The sequence below is a fragment of the Glycine soja genome, chromosome 12 (genome assembly GCF_004193775.1).
Source record: "Glycine soja cultivar W05 chromosome 12, ASM419377v2, whole genome shotgun sequence".
In the NCBI taxonomy this organism is placed as follows: Eukaryota; Viridiplantae; Streptophyta; class Magnoliopsida; order Fabales; family Fabaceae; genus Glycine; species Glycine soja.
Window position 1 is genome coordinate 33,502,379 of NC_041013.1, and position 6,561 is coordinate 33,508,939.

Genomic DNA, 6,561 nt, shown 5'->3' on the forward strand with positions numbered 1-6,561 from the left:
CATTCAGTCTCAAATGGGAATCTAAGGTTCACTCATTATGAACAAAAGTTGTATCTAAATCAAAGTACATTAATGACATACAACAACATACGAAAAAAATCATAACAAAATTAAGCATCAAAAGTTTATCAAAAACTTTCGTACCTGTGATGATGATCAGTATAGTGTCCAAGAATGAATGTCATGATGACAATGCAAACAACTAGTTAAATATTGCCTACAATTTAAATATTTCATTGCTAAGTGACATATAACACAAACTTTGATATATCAAGTAAAATTACATCATATATATATAACTATGACCTTTGAAATACTACCAATTGTACACCAAGAGCAGTAGAGAAAGCCAAGTGCTTTGGTTCAGCTCCTTTGAAAAATAAGTAGGTAAATCATCATGTAACACTAATGGGTTTAGGTAATGTATTTCTGAGCAACTTGGTTAAGGTAATGTATTTCTCATGATTTTCAGTCCTTAAGGTATTGGGGTTAGGATACACTAGTAGCTTTAAGTTGTTGTTATCATACATTTAGACTATCGATTTTTCTAAGATGATGTGATCATGATACATTTAGAATATCAATTAGGGTATTTGTCTAGGTTTTTATCTTTTGGCAGAATGTGCTAATGACTTGACAAAACTATAGAAAAGACGCGTGTCCCTATAATTAACTTTAGCTATCATCCAGTATAGACACTATCCTGGATTATAGATAGCTATCCTGCACTTGGAGTAGCTACATCATCTTGGACTTGGACTTCTATTTATTTGTTACCTAATTATAGACAGCTATGACTAGCCTACTCTCTTGGTACACAATACAACTTGTTATCAAAAGAAAAAGAAAAATGGTTGCTGGGGAGTATAATTGTTTTGTATTGGTAGTCATTATATGCCCTTTCAATGCCAATACTAAAAGCAAAGTAATGACATTGGGTTTATACTTTTTACAGAGGGCTGGAGTGCAGTTTGCTAAATGGGAGTAGTGATCCTTGGTTTTAGCAGTTTGATTGTATCTAGAGTTGTCAATGTAATTAGCTTGAACTAGTATAAATGACAAAGCAGTCAAAGAATTCTTGCTTGAGCTTCTTACCTTTATAATTTTCCTCTTTATGTGTTTTTTCTTAATTCCATAACATCACATGAACTAAAGATCCTGATATAGAGGGCAACCATATAGAATAGACCTATTGTCTTGAATTGTCTATGTCGAATCATAGAAAAATAACTAACAACTTTTAACAAAAACAAAAAGCTTTGGGACATTATACAAATCATATTAATACTTAATGGTGCAAGTGATTGTTTAGTGCTTCAGCTTGTCCATTAGCTAGTGGTTGAGCTTGTCCATTAGCTGTTGATGCATGAGAACTAAGGGGGGCTAAAGTCAACAACCACTTTAGGAGGATTCTGCAAACCATAGAATTGGTTTGAGAGTTTGTGGAGTTGATATGTGGAGAATAAATAGAACTAACTCAATTGCTATTACAAATGAAGGAAACAAGAATGAGTCAAGTATATATAGGGAGATAAATTGGTGAAATGGGTTTATCAGTCCTTGAACCAGAGATTTCTTTTTCCTCTTTGTCTAATTCACTTGTTTCTTGGGCAGAAACAACATGGGCAATGAACATGACATGTTTCGCAGAAGACAAATTTGACATTCTTAAGCACAACAATCTAAATTCTGCCAAAGAAGGAAGGGGAGTTTTGGTCATTCAAATTGGGGTCAATGAACAAGTTATGTACATGCATTGGAGTGGAGCTGCATCCACAATATTGGATAATTGTGCACTATACTATGATATTATAGGGGAATTCCATGCCACGGAAAATCAGAAGATCAAATTTGGGCAGGTGATTCAAGAGATGGGGGATGCTAGCCTTAAACTAATTGCTTTTGCTTATAGACAAACAGATGGAGAACAACTTCAACAAGAAGAACTGATAGGTCTCAAATGCACTAATAGTCTTGAATCCATAAAATCAGCTTTGGAAAATGTCAGAAATGATGCAAATATATATATATATATATATATATATATATATATATATATATATATGAAACTGGTCTCGGAGGATGACATCATGGAAGTGAAAGCCATAGCTTCTGGACTAAGACTAGAACATGGTATTGTGCTCGAAGGAAGAAAAGTTAAAGATTTGAATGAGGAAGCTATTAGAAGAAGTGGATCAGCCCATGTAATGGCAAACTTGCATCCTGAAGACAAACTTCTATGATACAGTGCTTGCAAGACAAAGGAAAGGTAGTGAAATTCGTTGGAATAAGGTTGATGACTAATCATACTTTCAGTTCTAAAGGTAGCTAATGTAGTTGATGTAGTTTACATTCACTGGTCAGATTATGGAATGGTGGTTGCATTGAACAATAAATATACATGTCTGCCTCGCATTAATAATACCATGTTCTATTCATAGGTTCTATGTAGAAGGGGTGTGTGTAGAAAAAGCTTATGTCTGCCTCGCATTGAACAATAAATGTACATGTACATACCAACTTCAATCACACTACGCTACCCAAACGGGAGTTGCTATCATAGCAATTGCATCAAAACATTCAAACAATGCAGCAACACCATCAATCAATGCATTGCAGTTCACACACCTAAACTAGTATGAACGATTCAAAAATTGAAGAAATGGGATACCTAAAAATTGGCCAAGAAACTAGAAAAAGCAAGGCAGACAATATATGGACCAGCTTTCTGCTCAAACCCTGCCCAATCAATTTTCACTAACCCAATCAATCACATCATAGCCAAGCACCAACACACAAATCAAAAGTGTACTAGTTAATTTTAGTTCACCAACTCAAATCAATTCATTTTATCTTATAAATATTTACAAACAATACATTTTATCTTATCAAAAGTGTACTAGTTAATTTATGTGAACTATGTGCATGCAAGCATCAAATAAACTAATGGCATGTTTCTTTTATACCACCAACAACAAAATCGATTAATTTAGTGAGGGTGAGAGATTTGTTATCTTAATTTAGTGTTGGAAAAAAGTTTCTGTGATATAATCTGAAACTTTTTGTCACTTGCAGTTCCTCAGCTGGATGCAAAATAAACTTCGTGGAAAACAACATAACAGACTCCCATTGGTGATTTGATTGACTACCTTGGAGCTGACCAACCCACCTTCACCCTCAATTTCTCTAAGAGTCCGTTTGGATTAGGAAATTTAAAATTTTAAGGAATTTTAAATTCTAAGAATTTAAAATACTTCAATTGAAATTCTTTTACTTTCAAAATTTTGTGTTTGGATAAAAAAAATTAAAATTGTGAAGATGAAAAAAAATGAATGTAAAGAGAAGGGAAGATATGGTTGGTGAGCTAGTTATACATTTTCCTTTATGCCCACATCTGATCGATGTTCCACGAGCTCAGACAGTGTTTCTTGAAGAAGAGGATCATCGGCGTGAGGGACGAGTTCCAAGTTCAAGAAAGAGATTTTGGGAACTATCCGATAGAAGAGAGGATAAAGATTATTTAGGAGATACACAGATGTTTTAGAAGATTCTTCTATAAGAAAAAAATTTTAATTTCTCACCTTTTAGAAGGAAATTGAAATTACACATTTTTAGTTGTTTAAAATTTTGTTTTTAAATTCCAAAAATTTAAATTTCTTCTAAAAACATCCAAATAATAAATTCTATATTACAGAAATTTAAATTCCCTGATAAATTACTTTCCTCAGTTAAAATTCTCTATCCAAACACACTCTAAAGGTGATTTGATTCATTACAAAGTATGTACATTTCTTGATCCTTGATTACATACCTTATCCTATAAGCCTAACTACAAATTTCATTGGCACTTACAGGTTCTAGTCAAATCATTGCTCAATATTATTCTTAGTTACAAGATAGCAATGCCTACATCAAATTCAAGTTAGGTTTCTATAAACAGAAAGGAAAAAGAAATATGAACATCCACTTAATAAATGAAATAACACTATGCACAAACCAAATAACTTAACATGCCAAAACTTGTGTAGGTGAGTACCTTATGAAGAGGCCAACTAGCTTGTGATAGCTAATAAGGCAGATCGAATTGAAGAAATTTCTGCATATATAATTCAAGAAATTTTGTGTCAATAGTGTATGTTGTGTGAATAAAGCTTCAAATAAGGTAATGAGGTTGACAATGAAGCTTCATATGGTTCTAGTCACATCATTGCTCAATATTATTCTTATTTACAAGATAGCAATGCCTACTTCAATTTCAAGTTAGGTTGCTATAAACAGGAAGGAAAAAGAAATATGCACATCCACTTAATAAATGAAATAACACTATCCACAAACCAAATAACTTAACATGCCAAAACTTGTGTAGGTGAGTACCTTATGTATTAAGCCTACCTTACTTTTTACCAAAAAAACCTACCTTACTCAATAAGGCCATCGAGCCTTTCTTAATTCTTATGGGTAGCATCGCTTTCACGTCACAATAATAGATTTTATAAAAAAAAAAATTCACACTTTTTTTATAAAAAAATAGAAAATGATAAGGAACTGTTGATAGATTAAAGTTGATTTAGTTATAGTTTACACATTTTAAATTCTACTTTGAAGTGTGCAAATCGAACTTCATTCAAAATTATAGTATTTGAGATTTTTTTTGGTAATGAGAAAATTATTATTGATTATGTTTACATGTAACTTAACATGATTTTAGAACTTAAATCATATTTGAAGTGGAAAAATACCCATCCTATGTAATTAAGCCATGATGTACAAACTATATTCTAAAGATATTGCAGTTGCATGACAGGATAACTCTAGAAAAACCCAAGAAAACATGTGAGTTTTCAAATAGAGTACTAAGTTTATATATTAAGAAAATTTAAGGACATTGCAAGTTGTTCACTACTCATTATTGTCTTGCCATGCACCATGGTTCATGCACTTCTTGGTTCATTCCTTGCAATGGCCACAAAAGCAAACCATAAGCTGCCATCGGGACCATCCCGTGTTCCCATCATAAGTAACCTCCTTGAATTGGGTGAAAAGCCTCAAAATTCATTGGCAAAGCTTGCTAAGATACATGGCCCAATAATGAGCCTAAAGTTAGGACAAATAACCATTGTTGTTATGTCTTTAGCACAAATGGCCAAAGAGGTGCTTTTAACCAATGACCAATTCTTGTCAAACCAAACCATTCCCCAATCTGTGTCAGTTCTAAACCATGAACAATACAACCTTGCTTTCATGCCCATTTCACCTCTTTGGAGGGAACTCATAAAAATATGCAACACTCAATTATTTGCCCACAAGTCTCTTGATGCTAACCAAGACGTTAGGCGTAAGATAGTGCAGCAACTAGTCTCTAATATCCATCAAAGCAGATAGATTGGTGAAGCAGTGGATATTGGCACAGCAGCATTCAAGACTACCATAAATCTTCTATCAAACACTATTTTCTCTGTGGATTTGATTCATTCTACATGTAAATCAGAAAAGTTGAAGGACTTGGTGACCAATATCACAAAGCTGGTTGGAACACCAAACTTGGCAAATTTTTTTCCAGTGTTGAAGATGGTTGATCCACAGAGCATCAAAAGACGACAGAGTAAGAACTCGAAGAAGGTGTTGGACATGTTTAACCACTTGGTTAGCCAAAGGTTGAAGCAGAGGGAGGATGGGAAAGTCCACAATGACATGTTAGATGCCATGCTCAACATTTCAAATGATAACAAGTACATGGACAAGAATAAGATTGAACATCTCTCACATGTAATTAATCTCTTCTCCTATCCTACGTATATATTGTCATTTATTTTAAATTATGTTATTTTATGAATCACTATCTAACTTGGTAATTGAAATTTATGGTTGAATTGAATAGGATATATTTGTTGCTGGAACAGATACAATAGCATCCACCCTTGAATGGGCAATGACTGAATTAGTCCGCAACCCAGATGTAATGTCAAAAGCAAAGCAAGAGCTTTAGCAAATGATTAGTAAAGGCAATAATCCTATAGAGGAAGTAGATATTCGTAAACTCCCATACTTGCAAGCAATAGTAAAAGAGACATTAAGGTTGCACCAACCAGTTCCATTTTTACTACCACCAAAAGCTGGTAAGGATATGGACATAGGCGGCTACACCATCTCAAAAGATGCAAAAGTGCTGGTTAATATGTGGACTATTTGTAGGGACCCCACATTATGGGACTCATCTAACTATACATCCCATGTGCTGGCATCAAAGTCTCTGCAACTGGCAGAAACAATCATCTTCTTCTAACACTTAGTAGCAGTCACAGAACAAATTTCCAGGCTTTCTTTTAAATACAACAAAAAACATTTAAAAAAAGGATATCTATATATGTATTTTCAAGTGTATTCAAACCACTCATTTTCACGATTAGGTTGGCATACAAAACAGAATCGACCAATATTTCATTCAAAACCAGTATTTTAAAGAAATAATAAGAGACAAGGAAAGGAGAATAAAGATCGAATGCATCCCTTCGAAGTAAAATCTGAGAATTGTTACAACTATCAAAAGTTAAAGAGAAAACT

At 33.6% G+C, this 6,561-nt stretch overlaps 1 pseudogene; it reads left to right on the top strand.

Annotated features, from left to right (window-relative positions):
- The first annotated feature begins 4,926 nt into the window (after positions 1-4,926).
- Positions 4,927-6,283, top strand: LOC114378941 (annotated as a pseudogene).
- The last annotated feature ends 278 nt before the right edge of the window (positions 6,284-6,561 follow it).